Source organism: Ranitomeya imitator, chromosome 6, assembly GCF_032444005.1.
Source record: "Ranitomeya imitator isolate aRanImi1 chromosome 6, aRanImi1.pri, whole genome shotgun sequence".
NCBI classification, from domain to species: Eukaryota; Metazoa; Chordata; class Amphibia; order Anura; family Dendrobatidae; genus Ranitomeya; species Ranitomeya imitator.
This window is the reverse complement of record NC_091287.1, coordinates 36433996-36453319: the sequence shown is the minus strand read 5'-3', so window position 1 is coordinate 36453319 and position 19324 is coordinate 36433996. Positions and strand designations below refer to the sequence as shown.

The 19324-nt window shown below is 43.6% G+C and overlaps 1 protein-coding gene across 1 annotated transcript in view; it reads right to left on the bottom strand.

The window, feature by feature from the left end:
• Positions 1 to 19324, bottom strand: part of FAM171A1 (family with sequence similarity 171 member A1) — a 103773-nt gene that overhangs the window by 73360 nt on the left and 11089 nt on the right. The window lies entirely within an intron of this gene.

Below are 19324 nucleotides of genomic sequence, written 5' to 3'. Positions count from 1 at the left end.
ATCTGGAACGATCCCTACCCAGTGAGAAGCTCCGCCTTCCTCCCCGATTGAACCTTCTTTTGTTGAAGGGACGACGATATGGATTGAAAAGGTTAGGAAATTTTTTCTTATCATCTCCTGCCTTCTCCAGGAGTTCGTCCAGGGTAGGTCCGAATAGATACTCGCCCTTACAAGGGATAGCGCAGAGTTTTGTTTTTGCCTGCATATCCCCCGGCCAGCATTTCAACCATAGGGCTCTTCTCGCAGCATTAGAAAGACCTGCTGCCCTAGCCGCCAATTTAACAGAGTCAATTGAGGCATCTGATAAAAAAGCTGCCCCCTCCTGGATTACTGGTAACGCTGCAAGTATGGAATCTCTAGAGGCCCCCTGTTTTAATTGGGTTTCTAACTGGTCCAGCCAGACCATTATTGACCTTGCCGTGCAGGTTGACGACACCCTCTCTCGTAGTGCTGTCATGGGAGTCCGAATAAATAGTAATTAAACATTTTCCTCATGTCTGCTTTACATCAGCACCATTTTTAAAATATCCTGTTATTTTGTTAAGATGTTAGAAGGTTCAATATTGTAGCAGCAATTTTTCAAGAAAATTTACAAAACGTACTTTTTTAGGGACATATTCGGTTTTGAAGTAACTTTGGCAGAGCTGTGACAGTCTGTAAACGCTGCGGGTTGGACACTGTACATCCACAGCGTCCAGATGTTACCGCATGGTGGATGGGATTTCAAGAAATCCCATGTCCACTATGTGTGTACAGATGCCCGTGGCTCACCCATGGAGACGGACATGTGGTGCGTCTTTCCAGACCGCAGCATGTTTATCTTGCAGAGATAAGTAGTCTCCACAAGATAAATATCACCCATCCAATGTATTGGGCACTGTGATTCCGCACGGTTCAATGAACACATGCGAATACACGCTGTCAATTACTGACAGTGGAAATGTAAACAGCATCTAAGGGGGAAATGTAAGCAGCATCTAAGGGGGTTAAAAAGCCATGGTTGGTACCAATACCAATCAAGGCTGACATAGGAAGATGTCCGCTATAGTGTACAGTGGGCAGCAGCTGAAATTTCACCAGTCTGGGGAAGCCATTGTCTGATTTGTGAGGTCAGTAAAAAGATGTATTGGTGATCACTAAGGGATTTTCCCATGAATGAGGAAAAAAATAGATAAGGTAAATCATTGCTAATAAATTCCAAAATAACTTTAATTAGCAGATTGCACGCACATTTTGTCTAATGGATAACCTATATAGTACATTAAAATCGATGACATCTTGGTATTGTTACACTAGCAGACACCAGCCCAACAGCGTGAATAGGACAGGTGCCTGTGAGCATATGCAGTCGAAAGTTCTGCTGCTGTGACCTGGAGAGAGACTGAGCTCATGCAGCCCCTTCACTCAACACCCCGGACATCTTCAGTATTAGATCAGACAGGGTGGACAGCAGTGTGAGCAGCCTCTTCTCTCAGCACTCCTTGTATCTCCAGTATTGGATCAGATAGACAGGGTGGACAGCAGTGTGAGCAGCCTCTTTTCTCAGTACCCCTGGTATCTCCAGTATTAGATCAGATCGACAATGTGGGCAGCAGTGTGAGCAGCCTCTTCTTCTCTCAGCACCTGGTATCTTCGTTATTAGATCAGATAGACAGGATGGACAGCAGTGTGAGCAGCCTCTTCTTCCCTCAGCACCTGGTATCTTCAGTATTGGATCAGATAGACAGGGTGGACAGCAGTGTGAGCAGCCTCTTCTTCCCTCAGCACCTGGTATCTTCAGTATTGGATCAGATAGACAGGGTGGACAGCAGTGTGAGCAGCCTCTTACCTCAGCACTCCTGGTAGCTCCAGTATTAGATCACATGGACAATGTGGGCAGCAATGTGAGCAGCCTCTTCTCTCAGCACCCCTTGTATCTCCAGTATTAGATCAGATAGACAGGGTGGACAGCAGTGTGAGCAGCCTCTTCTTCCCTCTGAATATCTAGTATCTCCAGTAATAGATCAAAAAGATCTTTTAGTGTTGGGATTCGCAAGACAATGAGGACCCTTGAAGCACGTTGGGATGCATGTTTATTTTTGCCAAAATATCAACAAATACTTCAAGGATTTTTTCATCTTTATTGTTGGTAGGGGGAATTAGGAGGTCTCTCCTGGTGGGGAGCATTTCCATCAGGCGGGCGGCCCAGAGCTATGAGATATGGGTAGGACCAATAGGCTCCAATGGCTGTGTGACCGGCACCTTATACAAGCCTTATCCTTGTACATTTATAATACCAAGCCCCCTCACCCCCATGATTGCGATAACAATGCCATAGACCTGGTATTTTCTTCCCGCAGTCTCGATATCCCAGTTATTAGACAGCAGCACAGGAAACTCCATTACTCCAGTACACAGTGTGCCATTCTTGTGGAAAGGCTCGCAATAAATCCAACGCTGACAGTTCTGGCTGGAGAGCAGTCAGCAGCGATGTCACAGTCAGCTGGTTTAGATTTGCAGGCCGCGGCCTCCCTGCAGCCAGCTGCTTCACATGTGTTACCACTTAAAATGTTTCAAAAGTTTTTTTGTTTTATTAAAAAAAAAAAAAAAAAGTTGGGAGATTATAAATTTAAAAAATAGGCCACCAACTTCAATGCAGTCAAGTAGAGCTCATCTAGAGAACAGGTGCGCCCTACTGCTACGCGGTCAATCCCCCGATGAGGACGTCCATACTGGGGTCTGCTGTCTGGTATTCTGCACACAACCATCCTTGTGGTAAAGGCCACCATTGTGCTCCGCTGGTGAAAAATCAGCAGATATGACTAATGGTAAATTTAAAAAAAACAAAAAAACAAAGTGCAGGATGTTGCGATATAAAAGGATCTGATTGCATTAGAGAGAAGAGTAAGATGTGTTGGCAGGACCTACGTTGGGTCAATGTGAAACTAGGAGAGGAGAGACCACTAGATAAGTGCAGCAGAAAGTTTGTCAAACGTAGAGGCACCAGCTGTGCCAAACTTGGTGCATCTTACTAGAAAACACTTCATATTTCTCCTTAGGATGAAAAGATGAGGAAAAAACAAACAAACCATGAACTGCCAAAGGTGAAGAATCAAAATGTGAAGAGACCAGGAAGCCATTATCCTAGAGTGCTGTCATATTCCAGAACTTCAAGATGTTCAGTGGTTACAGACTCAGCCGAGGTGAAGAGGCTGAGTACGACCACCACCGAGCAAGACACAGAAGAACAAGGTGGTCAGAGACCCTGCCGAGGTGAGGAGGCGGAGCACGACCACCACTAAGCAAGACACAGAAGTACAAAGTGCTCAGAGATCCGGCCGAGGTGAGGAGGCGGAGCACGACCACCACTGAGCAAGACACAGAAGTACAAAGTGCTCAGAGATCCGGCCGAGGTGACGAGGCTGAGCCCGACCACCACTGAGCAAGACACAGAAGTACAAAGTGCTCAGAGATCCGGCCGAGGTGAGGAGGCGGAGCACGACCACCACTTAGCAAGACACAGAAGTACAAGGTGCTCAGAGACCCGGCCGAGGTGAGGAGGCGGAGCACGACCACCACTGAGCAAGACACAGAAGAACAATGTGCACAGAGACCCGGCCGAGGTGAGGAGGCTGAGCACAACCACCACCGAGCAAGACACAGAAGTACAAGGTGCTCAGAGACCCAGCAGAGGTGAGGAGGCTGAGCACGACCACCACTGAGCAAGACACAGAAGAACAAAGTGCTCAGAGATCCGGCCGAGGTGAGGAGGCTGAGCACGACCACCACTGAGCAAGACACAGAAGAACAAGGTGTTCATGTCTCTGAGCACTGGAGTAATGAGTTCAGAGTGACTTTTGATGGACCAGATGGATGGGCCCGTGGCTGGATCAGTGGGGCACTACGCCAAATGCGGATGTCACCACTAAGCAGTGAACTAGGGATAGGTGCTATTAGTTAAATGACAGATCAAGTAACGCTAAGTTTGCTATTAAAGTGGTGATACTCTTTAGGACCTCCAACAGATCCCATTATAACGCAATCGATATTACACGCCAGTCGAATACACTATACCTTGGATCCTGTACAGTAATGTGCTTTCCATTACACAATGAAGCCACAACGCAGATGTGAACAGAGCTCAAGGAACCTAAACTGAGTTGTAAGTGTTGTGGGGGGCCTAGACAATTCCCAGCCCACCTGTGAGCGCTCCAGAATATGGCTGTGTGCATGAGGCCCTATATTGGGATCCACTGCAGTACTGCATCTGTCAGGGGAGAGTTGGAGGTGCCCCGATACACATTACTGTTGGCAGACTAGTCTTATGTGTTCGGGGGCCTTACGGTACCTGTATTGTGGATGGTGAGGGTGGTCATAACCACGAGCAGTATGCAGCATACAGTGGCGGTATGACCTCAGCCAGCCAGGTATGTTCGACAGAAAAAGAAAAAAAAAAAGCCTCCGAGGGCAGAGCTGCGCTGTAGTCTAGTTGGACAGTCAGGTCCTCTCACCGGTCTCTACCTATATGCTAAGTAGGCAAAGAGCGATCAGTGCAGGAAAGCCACGTGTCCAACTAATCTACAGTGTAGCTCAGACCATGGTGGCTTTTAAAGTACTGTATTTTTCCCCTTTGAAACATGGATTGGGCAGCATGCATCAGCTGTCAGGATCCCTTTAACCCCTTTACCCCCAAGGGTGGTTTGCACGTTAAGAAAAAAAAAAAAGGCATTTATAAAAAAAAAAAGTTTCGACTTCCATATTGAAACTGATCACTACACAATTTGCTGCTGTATGAAAAAGCTTTTTCTTTGGTCCACAGCTCATCCATTGTGTGACATTGTGCAGGACACAGCTGTTTATCAGACATCTCCAGGGACAGGAGAGAGCACTTTCTCACTGAGTGGAAGCCCCAGCAGAGCTTTCCCCGCGACAGGAAGCCGCTGGCCTCCATTCTTTATGGATAATGACAGACACCTGCTCTCCGCTGTGAGTGGTGTCCTCCATTCAAGAGGCCAAGTGACATTTCACCATGAATGACTGCACTTCAGCCAAGTACCAAGCTCACAAGTTGCATTTTGACTGCGTGAAAAAAAAATTAAAAAAAAAATTCAGCGGTCAGAATGTCAACGCAGGATACCAAAAGGTGCAGAAAACAAAAAAAAAAAAGAGAACAATTGCAAAGCAACAGAATCAATTACAAAAGGTGGTCTCCTCTAGGAATCGTATGACTAAGGAAGGGTACCTCCGTAGTACAGCATCCGATAGCATAGCTTTTATGTACGTTTTCTGCAATGCCTTCGGGAAGGTAGGAAAATTATTTTGCTGGTGAAAATTTGGGCTACCTACACAGGTTACAGTAGGACGTGACCACTAGAAGGGCAGCTGTACCGAAATTTGTGGCTGGTCTTCTAGAAAGTGGGTTTAGGCAAGGGAAACCGCTCCCCCGACACCCACATACCATGCTGGGGAAGCCCTGCTGAAATAGCCCCTTTCAGACGGTTATTGGGAGAAATAACTATGCAAAAAAATAAAAAATAAATTAATATATATGGTATATTAAAAACCTCCCAAAAAAAAACAAAAAAAAAACAAAACAAGATAGCGCCCACGGCTTTGCATTGAAGCCATGCAAATGGTGTTGGTGCTCCGGATACATCCACGACTCGATTTCTAACTCCATAGCCACAAAGAAGATGGTAATACGATGGAAGAGGTCACCAGCAGTTGAGCCTTCATCCCGACACATCATCACTGACCCCGTGCGCCAACGTCATTATGTCCCATTACAAATTTTACAGTCACGGTAAAGAGGCCCCAGGGGAGACCGGAATGATGCAGAGCCATAAATAACATGTGCCGCTCATAACGCATTGTTCCATTAAGCCTGGTGGTGAGTAATCCTCGATATGTAAACCGCAATACTTTGGAAACAAAAGTTTGGGGTTTTTTTTTCCCCCCAAAAGGAGAAGCATTAACTTACCTAAAATAAACACCGGAGGTAAGCACTCGGCTAATAATATCCCAGCTCCCTTTGAACACATAGCAAGGCGCGCCAAGATTTTTTTTTTTTTTTACCAAGGAGATTCCTCCGGGAGGGTAAAACCAACATAATGCACAAAATGTGGTTATCTATATCCGATCACACTTCCTCTAAGTGACAGGCTGAATATTCTTCAGACTTGCGGCTTTTGATGTACTATTCCTCGGAAAGGACTGACGTTTGGTTAAGGGAAATCTGAGTTTATGTAGAAAAAAAAATGAATCAGTTTATTCTATACTATGGGATTACAATCATTCCGACGTAAGACATTCTCCAAATACTATGCAATCTTCAGTAACGTAAACCAGCGTGCAATTAGTACCTTCATTAAAAGGAACAAAACTATATTGCAGGAACTTCTCCCTTTATCATCTTTTCTCCTACTGCAGACAAACCAGTTGGGAAAAGCTTCTGCTGCAGCCAGTTGTCTTACAGCCAGACTCAGGAGATCAGTCATGTTCTGCCTCAAAGTCCTGAGTCTGGCGGTAAGACAACTGGCTGCAGCAGAAGACTGTCCCCATGGTCTTGTCTGCAGCAGGCTGTGTGAAACCTGAGAAGCCTCTTGTGCTGCAGGAGATCAGATATCAGTGTTTTGGCTTCTCAGGCTCATTGCCCCTGAATGCGTCACACCTTTGACAATTAGAATTTGCTGTTTTTATTCATCCCAATTGTTTTTTTAGCTTGTTTTATGAATAGCTAGTGCTAAATATGTGGATTTGTCATAGAAGGTGTTCTTAGAAATAAGAGTGCGCTTCTCAGGCACATTGCGCCCTAACACATTCTCTCTCTTGCTTCAGCTTTTCTTATGAAATGGCGAGGAGAATATTTGACTTGTCCAATGTCCTTCATGTTGAGCAAGTGCAACTGCTTGATGATGAGACAGACCCCCTACAGCTAGAAGATTTGGGGGAAGAAAGTGACATTGATTCAGAAGATCATGTGGAAGAATGTCCAGAGGTGTCTGATACAGATCAAGATGGAGAGAGTGAGGAGGATGCTCAAGACATAGAAACATTACTTTTCTGGTTATTAATTTTTTTTTCTTTTTTACACACCTCATTATGTGTATTCTCATTTATTACATTCCTATTAACCCCTTTCTGCCATTAGACGTACTATTCCGTCCATGTGGGGTGGGCTTTACTTCCCAAGGACGGAATAGTACGTCATAGCCGATCGGCCGCGCTCACGGGGGGAGCGCGGCCGATCGCGGCCGGGTGTCAGCTGCTTATCGCAGCTGACATCCGGCACTATGTGTCAGGAGCAGTCACGGACCGCCCCCAACACATTAACCCCCGGCACACCGCGATCAAACATGATCGCGATGTGCCGGCGGTGCAGGGAAGCATCGCGCAGGGAGGGGGCTCCCTGCGGGCTTCCCTGAGACCCCCGCAGCAACGCGTTGCTCCGGGGGTCTCCTACCTCCCTCCCTGCATCAAGTCCAGGATCCAATATGGCCACGGATCCGGGTCCTGCAGGGAGGGAGGTGGCTTACCAAGTGCCTGCTCAGAGCAGGCACTTGGTAACGCTGCAGCGCTCTGAGACAGATCGGTGATCTGTCAGAGTGCTGTGCAAACTGGCAGATCACCGATCTGTATTGTCCCCCCCTGGGACAAAGTAAAAAAAAAATTTTTTACAAGTGTGTAAAAAAAAAAAAAAAAAATCCTAAATAATGAAAAAAAAATAAAAAAAATATTCCCATAAATACATTTATCTAAATAAAAAAAAAAAAAAAAAAACAATAAAAGTACACATATTTAGTATCGCCGCGTCCATAACGACCCGACCTATAAAACTGGCCCACTAGTTAACCCCTTCAGTAAACACCGTAAGAAAAGAAAAAAAAAACCAGGCAAAAAACAACGCTTTATTATCATACCGCCGAACAAAAAGTGGAATAACACGCGATCAAAAAGACAGATATAAATAACCAGGGTACCGCTGAAAGCGTCATCTTGTCCCGCAAAAAATGAGCCGCCATACAGCAACATCAGCAAAAAAATAAAAAAGTTATAGTCCTCAGAATAAAGCGATGCAAAAATAATTATTTTTTCTATAAAATAGTTTTTATCGTATAAAAGCGCCAAAACATAAAAAAATGATATAAATGAGGTGTCGCTGTAATCGTACTGACCCGAAGAATAAAACGGCTTTATCAATTTTACCAAACGCGGAACGGTATAAACGCCTCCCCCAAAAGAATTTCATGAATAGCTGGTTTTTGGTAATTCTGCCTCACAAAAATCGGAATAAAAGGCGATCAAAAAATGTCACGTGCCCGAAAGTGTTACCAATAAAAACGTCAACTCGTCCCGCAAAAAACAAGACCTCACATGACTCTGTGGACTCAAATATGGAAAAATTATAGCTCTCAAAATGTGGTAACGCAAAAAATATTTTTTGCAATAGAAAGCGTCTTTCAGTGAGTGACGGCTGCCAATCATAAAAATCCGCTAAAAAATCTGCTATAAAAGTAAATCAAACCCCCCTTCATTACCCCCTTAGTTAGTGAAAAGTAAAAAAAATTTAAAAAATGTATTTATTTCCATTTTCCCATTAGGGTTAGGGCTAGGGCTAGGGTTAGGGCTGAGGTTAGGGCTAGGGTTAGGGCTAGGGTTAGGGCTAGGGTTAGGGCTAGGGTTAGGGCTAGGGTTAGGGTTAGGGCTAGGGTTAGGGCTAGGGTTAGGGCTAGGGTTAGGGCTAGGGTTAGGGCTAGGGTTAGGGCTAGGGTTAGGGCTAGGGTTAGGGCTAGGGTTATGGTTAGGGCTAGGGTTAGGGCTAGGGTTAAGGCTACAGTTAGGGTTAAGGCTACAGTTAGGGTTGGGGCTAAAGTTAGGGTTAGGGTTTGGATTACATTTGCGGTTGGGAATAGGGTTGGGATTAGGGTTAGGGGTGTGTCAGGGTTAGAGGTGTGGTTAGGGTTACCGTTGGAATTAGAGTTAGGGGTGTGTTTGGATTAGGGTTTCAGTTATAATTGGGGGGTTTCCACTGTTTAGACACATCAGGGGCTCTCCAAACGCAACATGGCGTCCGATCTCAATTCCAGCCAATTCTGCGTTGAAAAAGTAAAACAGTGCTCCTTCCCTTCCGAGGTCTCCCGTGTGCCCAAACAGGAGTTTACCCCAATATATGGGGTATCAGCGTACTCAGGACAAATAGGACAACAACTTTTAGGGTCCAAGTTCTCCTGTTACCCTTGGGAAAATACAAAACTGGGGGCTAAAAGATAAGTTTTGTGGGAAAAAAAATTTTTTTTAATTGTCACGGCTCTGCGTTATAAACTGTAGTGAAATACGTGTGGGCTCAAAGTTCTCACAACACATCTAGATAAGTTCCTTGGGGGGTCTAGTTTCCAATATGGGGTCACTTGTGGGGGGTTTCTATTGTTTAGGTACATTAGGGGCTCTGCAAACGCAATGTGACGCCTGCAGACCATTCCATCTAAGTCTGTATTTCAAATGGCGCTCCTTCCCTTCCGAGCCTTCCCATGCGCCCAAACGGTGGTTCCCCCCCACATATGGGGTATCAGCGTACTCAGGACAAATTGCACAACAAATTTTGGGGTCCAATTTCTCCTGTTCCCCTCGGGAAAATACAAAACTGGGGGCTAAAAAATAATATTTGTGGGAAAAAAAATTTGTTTTATTTTTACGGCTCTGCATTATAAACTTCTGTGAAGCTCTTGGTGGGTCAAAGTGCTCACAACACATCTAGATAAGTTCCTTAGGGGGTCTACTTTCCAAAATGGTGTCACTTGTGGGGGGTTTCAATGTTTAGGCACATCAGTGGCTCTCCAAACGCAACATGGCGTCTCATCTCAATTCCTGTGAATTTTGCATTGAAAAGTCAAACGGCGCGCCTTCCCTTCTGAGCTCTCCCATGCGCCCAAACAGTGGTTTACCCCCACATATGGGGTATCAGCGTACTGAGGACAAATTGTACAACAACTTTTTGGTTCCAAATTCTTCTCTTACCATTGGGAAAATAAAAAATTGGGGGCGAAAAGATCATTATTTTTTTACAAAAAATATTTTTTATTTTTACGGTTCTGCATTATAAACTTCTGTGAAGCACTTGGTGGGTCAAAGTGCTCACCACACCTCTAGATAAGTTCCTTAGGGGGTCTACTTTCCAAAATGGTGTCACTTGTGGGGGGTTTCAATATTTAGGCACATCAGTGGCTCTCCAAACGCAACATGGCGTCCCATCTCAATTCCAGTCAATTTTGCATTAAAAAGTCAAATGGCGCTCCTTCGCTTCCAAGCTCTGTCATGCGCCCAAACAGTGGTTTACCTCCACTTATGTGGTATCAGCGTACTCAGGACAAATTGTACAACAAGGTTTGGGGTCCATTTTCTCCTGTAACTCTTGGCAAAATAAAACAAATTGGAGCTGAAGTAAATTTTTTGTGAAAAAAAGTAAAATGTTCATTTTTATTTAAACATTCCAAAAATTCCTGTGAAACACCTGAAGGGTTAATAAACGTCTTGATTGAGAACCTTGAGGGGTGCAGTTTTTAGAATGGTGTCACACTTGGGTATTTTCTATCATATAGACCCCTCAAAATGACTTCAAATGTGATGTGGTCCCTAAAAAAAAATGGTGTTGGAAAAAATGAGAAATTGCTGGTCAACTTTTAACCCTTATAACGCCCTAACAAAAAAACATTTTGGTTCCAAAATTGTGCTGATGTAAAGTAGACATGTGGGAAATGTTACTTATTAAGTATTTTGTGTGACATATCTCTGTGATTTAATTGCATAAAAGTTCAAAGTTGGAAAATTGCAAAATTTTCAAAATTCGCCATATTTCCGTTTTTTTTCACAAATAATCGCAAGTAATATCAAATAAATTTTACCACTATCATGAAGTACAATATGTCACGAGAAAACAATGTCAGAATCACCGGGATTCGTTGAAGCGTTCCAGAGTTATAACCTCATAAAGGGACAGTGGTCAGAATTGTAAAAATTGGCCCGGTCCATAACGTGCAAACCACCCTTGGGGGTAAAGGGGTTAAGGCAACTGATCACTTTTAGAGCATTGACATTTTTAAAAAAAGGAAAATATAGCCAATTTTCTAGCCTGTGCCGGACAGGCGTAATGCCCCTAAACTCGTTATGAAGCATATTTCCCCTGACGGAGGGATAAGCATCCTATTAATAGAATGCAATCCACAATTTTTGTGCACATGTTGCGTGTTTCGGCGAAAAAAAAAACGCATTGCGGTAAAAAACACAGCATGTTCATTAATTTTGTGGATTTTTTGCGTTTTTGCCGCAATATATTGCATTGGGGAAGCTCCGGAAAAAAAAAAAACTAAAAAAAATCTGCAATAAAAACGCATGCTGATTTTCTGCGAAAAAAGTCCGGTTTGAGTCAGGAAATTTCTGCTAAGATTCCTGACGTGTGCACATAGCCTAAAACTTATCACAAAACATAACTTAGTTCTTACACAACTTGTATTTCGAGCTTTATGGTTTATGGTCCCAGACTGCCAGTTGCCAATGAGATTTACAAGGGGGAAGAAAAAAGGAACATTTGTCCTAACAATGGAGAATTGTATCTGGCAACCAATATGCAAAGTAGTTACAAGGATCATTTTCATTTGTTTTATCTTCAGATTTGCATAGAAAAAAAAAAAAAAAAAAAGACATCTGAACAACATCTCTCTGCGATTAAAAAAAAACAAACAAAAAAAAAAAACACATTATGTACAACATGTAGATAAGAAAGCTGCGGTTTGTTTTAAAGCCGGGATAGCCACTTCTTGACTGGCCAGTTCCAAGCATATCTTGGTGAATGCAGTGAGGAGGCAGCGGCGGTGTGGAGCTGGGGCTCCGAATTACCTCTGCGCCAAACACAAGACACAGAGCAGAAAATAAACGCACACAAGATTGTTGTACAACTGTTTGAGACTGTCAGGTCATACACTAAAGTCAGTGCTACAGCCTACGAGTACGTGCAAGCAAAAAGAGGGACAATAGTGAGGCACGGGTGTCCTTTAATAGAGCTGGACAGAGTTCTTCAATGAAAGATTCAGCAACCTCGCCAAACAGAAAATTATATAATATTGTTTTATTATAAATGCATAAAGTTAAAAAAAAACAAAAAAAAAACAGACTGGTTGACATGGAAGCACAGGGGAAGCCGGCTAGAGGGACCACCTCCTTCCATCTCAGCACTGGGGCAATTAACTAGAGGGGTGACCTCCCTCCACCATGGCACAGAGGCAGAATGTAAAAAGGGCCCCTCTTCCTTTGCCATGGCACAGGGGCAGCTGGCTAAAGGGCCACCTCCCTTCCACCATGGTACAGGGTCAGCCGGCTAGAGGGTCCCCCTTCCACCTCAGCACAGAGACAGCCCGCCAAAGGGCCCCCTTCCTCCGCCTTGGCACAGGGGCAGCCAGCCGCCAGGCCACTTAGGCCCTAGCAGATTTCTCACATTTGTTCCAAACAGAAATCTAGAAAAACAAAGAACGTAGAAGGACCCTTAAAAAAAAAAAAAAAAAATTAACCAGTCTTAGGGTAAGTTCACACAGGGCTTTTATGCTGCTTTTTTTCTGCAGCAAAACCTGATCATCTTGGCAGGAAAGAAATGATACCTGCGTTTTTTGGTTTTTTTTCAACACCCAAGTCAATGGGTGAAAAAACGCAGCAAAAACGCTGAAAGATGTGACATGCCCTATGTCCAAAAAACGCAGCAAAGCACAAAATACCGATCAAACAAAAAAACCAATGTGTGTGCATGAGATTTCTGAAATCTCATAGGCTTTGCTGGTACTGTGAAAAGCAGCAGAAAATTAGCATTAAAAAAACGCAGCAAAAACGCCCTGTGTGATCTTACCCTTAAAAATAAAAATCCCATTTCTTTTTATAATAGGATTTCAGATGTCAAGATCCCATCTAGGTCTGCTAAAAAGGACAAAGCCGGGAGGCGCGTTATGTCCGCCTCACTAGGAGGAATCAGACATTATATTTTTAAATTTGACATTAATAAAATTTGGAAACCTAGAAGAAAAATAGTCACTGTGTCATTATGGCAGCTACGGTAGTCCACACAAGTCAGTCGTTACTATAAATGAATGGGAAATCGCACTACCCCCCATTCTGCACTACCTTTAATCTAAGAGCCTTTTATATTCTTTAAAAGGAAGGAAGTTTTACTCTCTGGTTAGAGGCCTCAGACTCGGGGCAGACAGTAGTCAGGGACCTGGGCAGTTTAGGGGCATGGGGCCCTCAGCACCCGATGTATCACGTGACAGGTCACGTGATATTTTGGGAGGTCATGTGACAAGCGACGTGATAAACACAGGTGCTATGGTGCACATCTGCAGACGCCAAATGTTTTCCGTTATGTACAGCACTAAAAATAACACTAGAAGATACTATGTAATAAGGGACGGGGCTATACATAGCAATGCAGGATACTATCTAATAAGGGAAGGTGCTATACATAACAAGAGGGTACGCTATGTAATGATCACCAGTGTAATATACATATTTGATCCCCTGAAAAAAGAATAATCTCCCACACTGCGCCGCTAAATATAGACGTGCACATCATCGTACCGGATGGAGTCAGAGAGCGTGAAAGGCAGCCGCTACTATTGCTGAGAGCTGAGCAACAGGAACCCTCTCTGCTGGTGAGGAGGCGCCTCGATGGGGTCAGAAAAAAGACATTATACATGAGGGCAATCTGGCCATGATGCCACCTCCACCCCGGGGCCTCGGGCCCTGTGAGAATGAGACCAGTCAGATGAAACCTCAGAAAAGTAGAGATCATCAACAGGAGGAGAAAAGTTTGGTTTTAAAAGTAGTTAAAGTTACTGCATCTGACTGAAACCAGCTGCTATAGATGGTCGGAACACAACAATCCCATCCAGATAACTGTATAACGTACGTGTCAGCAGCAATCACTGATCTCAGTCAAGTAACAGAGTCCAAGCCGCTCTTCTCCAACTATCCAGACCACGGTTTCCATTACTCAGAGCCAGATGCGATGACATCTTTGGATAATACACATAGCTTATCACAGCAAAAAAAAAAAAAAAAAAAATTATATATATATATATATATATATATATTTGTCCAGTATAACCTATATATAGATTGGTTGGTGTTTGACCACTGGGATCTGCTCCGATCAGTAGAATTGGGCACGTTTATCCCAGTAAGAATGGAGCAGAAGAAGGGCGTGTTCGACCACCGCTCCATTCATTCTCTGCGGGACTGTCGGAAAAAGCTGAAAGAAGACCTGGCAGCCCTATAGGGAATAGATGGAGTGGCTGTCACATATGTGCCACTACCACTCCATTCTAACTAGGATATAAAAAGAAATAAACTTACGGTATACCTCCATTTATGAGCCACTAACTCCCCTCTCCGCCACCTGAACTTATGTACTTTTAAAAAAAACTAATATCCATCTGAGATGTCAGATTACAGATGTCTAATGAAGTCTAGTGAGAGGGAAGGTACAGATCATTTGAAGGGTTTTCTCTCACCTTGGAGTTGGATTCACAGACACACTGCTCAGTACTGCTGTATGTCCTACATATGCTGTTGCTGTTTGTGAATATGTGTTACATAGAGGTAATCCCTCATATCTGTGTGTGTATATAGTATATGGGAACACCATAGTAGTGAGTTTCCACCCACTAGCTCAGAGAAAACTGAACATCAAAGACCAAGCCATTCCAATAGATAGAAATTAGTGAAAAATTCTGGATACATATCATGGTCAGAGATAATGGTATTCCTCATTACGTACACACACCAGCAGCTTGATAAGAAAAAAAAAAAAAAACCAATATGCCTTCATAGAGTAACCATCATTTTAAATTGTATGTCATAAATCAATAGTACATACTACAATAAGCAACTCTAATATATCTGATCAGAGAAGTCGGATTGTTCTTCATCCTGCATTGATCCTTCACTCTCAGCTCATTGATGAAATCTGTAAACTCTGTGAAGACAGATTCTCCCACTAGACAGTTGGTGCTTCTAAAGTTCTATGGAGGGGAACAGACATTCTGCTGCAAGTTCTCCTGAAAAGACAGTGACACTTCTCCATAGAACTTTATGAGCACCAATTGTCATCTCTCTCAGCAAAGGGAAAGTCTGTATTAAGATATTTTACAAAGTTTCTTATTTTCACATTGATTGATGGAAACAAATAAAAACGACAATTACCGTACTCCTTAATCCAGCCTGCAAAAGTCTAGGAACATCGATAGCTTGAGCCAATGTCAAGAAGACAGGTTCTATCATGCGCACTTTGTCTTGTAATCTACGGATACATTTTTCAGTTTACAGAGATCTATTCTACACCGCGTGCGGCCAAGTTATAGGGAAACCTCAGAGCGGCCTTTTATTCTCAGGCGCGTCACTATGAAGTGGGACAGCCATTTGGCCAATATCCAAAAAAGCAGGGAAACAGATTTAATTAGAGAGGAGATAAAGGCCGAGGCTTGCCGTGGGGTGGTGGAGGGCAAACGTCCATTGTCCACAGCCGCTACGTTGGTGTCGCACACAAAGAAAAGAGGCTTTGTTCTCAATTAGAAACGAAAAGAAATTAACTTCCAGCCACTGAAAAGATGACAGATCGTTCCTGTCCACTCTCCAAATAATAAGCCATTAGTCAAAAGTGACCCGAGAGACTGCAAAGCCGCCTCCCTCAGAACATCCCTGACCTTGTAGCTCCCCAAGAATACACTGCCTAAAATTGATATCAAACCGTCCCCCAAAAGAACAAGCAGTTTCGCTTGAAATGTTGCAATTTTTAAAATAAACTTTTACGCAACTCAAAAATTTTGCAAACTGGCGTCTTTACATGAGTTTATGCAGAGTGGGTGAGAGCATAGATGAGAGCGGCCATGGAAGGTTATGGCCGACAAATTCATCATAATTTGTAACAAAAAAAGGGGCGTAAATATGCCAATTTATCAAACATTCTGGATTATCAAGTCCCAACGTGTGTGTGAAAAAAAAAAAAAAAAAAAAACACACATGGCTATATTATGGCTCCAAACAACCTACCGTATATACTCGAGTATAAGCCGAGATTTTCAGCCCAAATTTTTGGGCTGAAAGTGCCTCTCTCGGCTTATACTCGAGTCACGGTCTGTGGCAAGGTCGGCGGGTGAGGGGGAGAGAGGATTGTCGCATACTCCTAGTCCCGGCGGTCCTGACGCTCCCCCTGCCTGTCACACTGTCTCCGGGTGCCACAGCTCTTCCTGTCAGCGGTCACTGGCACCGCTCATTAAACTTATGAATATGGACTCCACTTCCATAGGGGTGGAGCCGCATATTCATTCCTCTAATGAGCGGTGCCAGTGACCGCTGACAGGAAGAGCTGCGGCACCCGAAGACAGTGTGACAGGCAGGGGGAGCGTCAGGACTAGGTGAGTATTTTATATTCACCTGTCCACGTTCCACCCGCCGGGCGCCGCTCCTTCTTCCCGTCCTCTTGCTCTGACTGTTCAGGTCAGAGGGCGCGATGACGTACTAGTGTGCGCGGCGCCCTATGCCTGAACAGTCGGTGCAGAGAGACGCCGGGACCGGACGCTGAGGAGCTGCGGGCAGCAAGAGAGGTGAGTATGTGGTTTTTTTTTTTATATTGCAGCAGCAGCGTTATATATGGCACAGCTTTATATGGAGCATCTATGGGGCAATAATCAACGGTATGGAGCATTATATATGGCACAGCTTTACATGGAACCTCCTTTGGGGCAATAATGAACAGTATGGAGCATCTATTTTTATTTTTGAAATTCACCGGTAGCTGCTGCATTTTCCACCCTAGGCTTATACTCGAGTCAATAAGTTTTCCCAGTTTTTTGTGGCAAAATTAGGGGGGGGGGTCGGCTTATACTCGAGTATATACGGTACTTCTAGGACCTATGTCTACATGCTTCTAGTTTAGCCTAGAGTACCCCCTTCATGCTCCCAATTTTATAAAGTCATATGTGTAAATCCAACAGAAGAAAAGAATAACGCACTGCAGGAACCATGCATTACCATACAAATGTTGCCATTGTTCTGCAAAACTGCAGTGTTTTTGACCAATATGCCAAAAATAGAAGAAGAAAAGAAAAAAAAAAAACCAGACCACAAAACCAGCACGCCCTTAAAGTGAATTTATCATCACAAATGTTTAAATCAGATTTGTTTTATGTGTATTTAACATTTTAGGCAATTTTTCTTCTACATCAGTACTTTTAGGTTACTTTCACACTAGCGTCGGTACGGGGCGGTCGCCATGCGTCGGCCCGACGTACCGACGCACGTTGTGAAAGAAATGAACAACGGGGGCAGCGGATACAGTTTTTCAACGCATCCGTTGCCCCATTGTAAGGTCTAGGGAGGAGGGGGCAGAGTTTCGGCCGCGCATGCGCGGTCGAAAAATGGCAGACTCGACGCACAAAAAACGTTACATGTAACTTTTTTTGTGCCGAGGGTCCACCAAAACAAGACGCAGCCGTCGTACGACGGATGCGACGTGTGGCCATACGTCGCTAGTGCAAGTCTATGGAGAAAAAAACGCATCCTGCGGGCACATTTGCAGGATGCGTTTTTTCTCCAAAACGACGCATTGCAACGTACGCCAAACAACGCTAGTGTGAAAGTAGCCTTATTAAAAATAAAAAATGAGAAATCTTGCAAACTTTTCACACTGGTCATTGGGGCTTTTTCAGACTAACTTCCCGCTTCAGCAAATTCACTTGCACATTAGCCGCAACAAACAGACTACAACCCTATCTTTTATATTGAAGCATCTAATGAGCATGTGCGAAAGTAATTATACAAGAGGAGGAGGTGAGCTGTGACATCAGCTATTGTGAATGGTGGATCCTGTGTTATCTGCTGTATATAGAGGAGTTATCAGTCATTGTACAGGAGGAGGAGGTGAGCTGTGACATCACCTATTGTGAATGGTGGATCCTGTGTTATCTGCTGTATATAGAGGTGTTATCAGTCATTGTACAGGAGGAGGAGGTGAGCTGTGACATCACCTATTGTGAATGGTGGATCCTGTGTTATCTGCTGTATATAGAGGTGTCATCAGTCATTGTACAGGAGGAGGTGAGCTGTGACATCACCTGTGTTATCAGCTGTGTATAAAGTTGTTACTCAATGTAATCCTGCCTGTGATGATACAGAGAGCCTGCTGAAAACTCATCCTGAAAAGACAGAAAACATACGGTAAGCCTAAAATTGCCATAGTGGCAATAGCAAAATTTGTAATTTTGTAAAAAAATAAATAAAAAAAGATACACGCAACACAAAATAGGTTATTGTCTGATGACTCTTGAAGGCTAATGACGATCTAATCGTTCGCCTTCACATGTGTATAAAGAGGCTCTTAGAGGACATGACAGGCATTCTACCAGCAACTTTGATAAATAGATGTAATATAATTAGATGTAATCCGGCATAAATGGCTTTGGGAGTGCGAGGATTGTCCAGACAGTTTCATTAGCCAGATGGTTCAGTGTCTTCGAGTCGAGATCAATAGAGAAGGTGAGTGCGATGGCATCTGCACGATGCAAAATATGCCGACGGCGGAGTAAATCATTGACAAATAATGCTTTGCCTCATTATCATCCCAATGCTACCGAGGCCTTAATGCCATTACAAAGCAAAGAATGGCAAATGGAAAAAAAAATCCAATCACCGACCCTTGGCAAAAAAGGGATTACCAAAACCCATAAAAATAAATCGGTCAGTCCACATAGTCTCTGGACAGAAAAACTCCAAAAAGAATTTGCCAACAGGCGACGAGTCTGTACTTCTGCACCTTGGTCATACAATTACAAACATTTTTCCCACAACTGGAAAAGAAAACAAGTGGAAAAAAAAAACAAAAAAAAAAAACAACAAAAGTCAAAAATAGAACTTCATCCAAGGTTATCACATTCTCCGACTTGCAGACTAATCAGTCAGGCAGCTGATAACTGGAACATAAGGCTTAGAATAGAATTCGCTAGACACAAATATCCCATGACAACATTTTAGGTTTTTGTTCCATAAAGTGGGCAAAAACAACAATATTGCCCGACTGGAAGAAAAAGGTGCAGAGGTTCTTAGTATGTTTTTCACGGGTTTATTCACAGAGGTAGAAATATAATTATATTACAAAGCCCCTCCCACCTGACTTTACTGGGAGATTTTATCAAAGATTTTGTACAGTGAATCATTACCCATCTACAAGAATGGTGATAAGTTCTTGATTAGTGGGGGCCCCAGTGATGGCACCTGCACCGATTGTCTGAACTTTTACCCCCCCTCCTTCCCCATT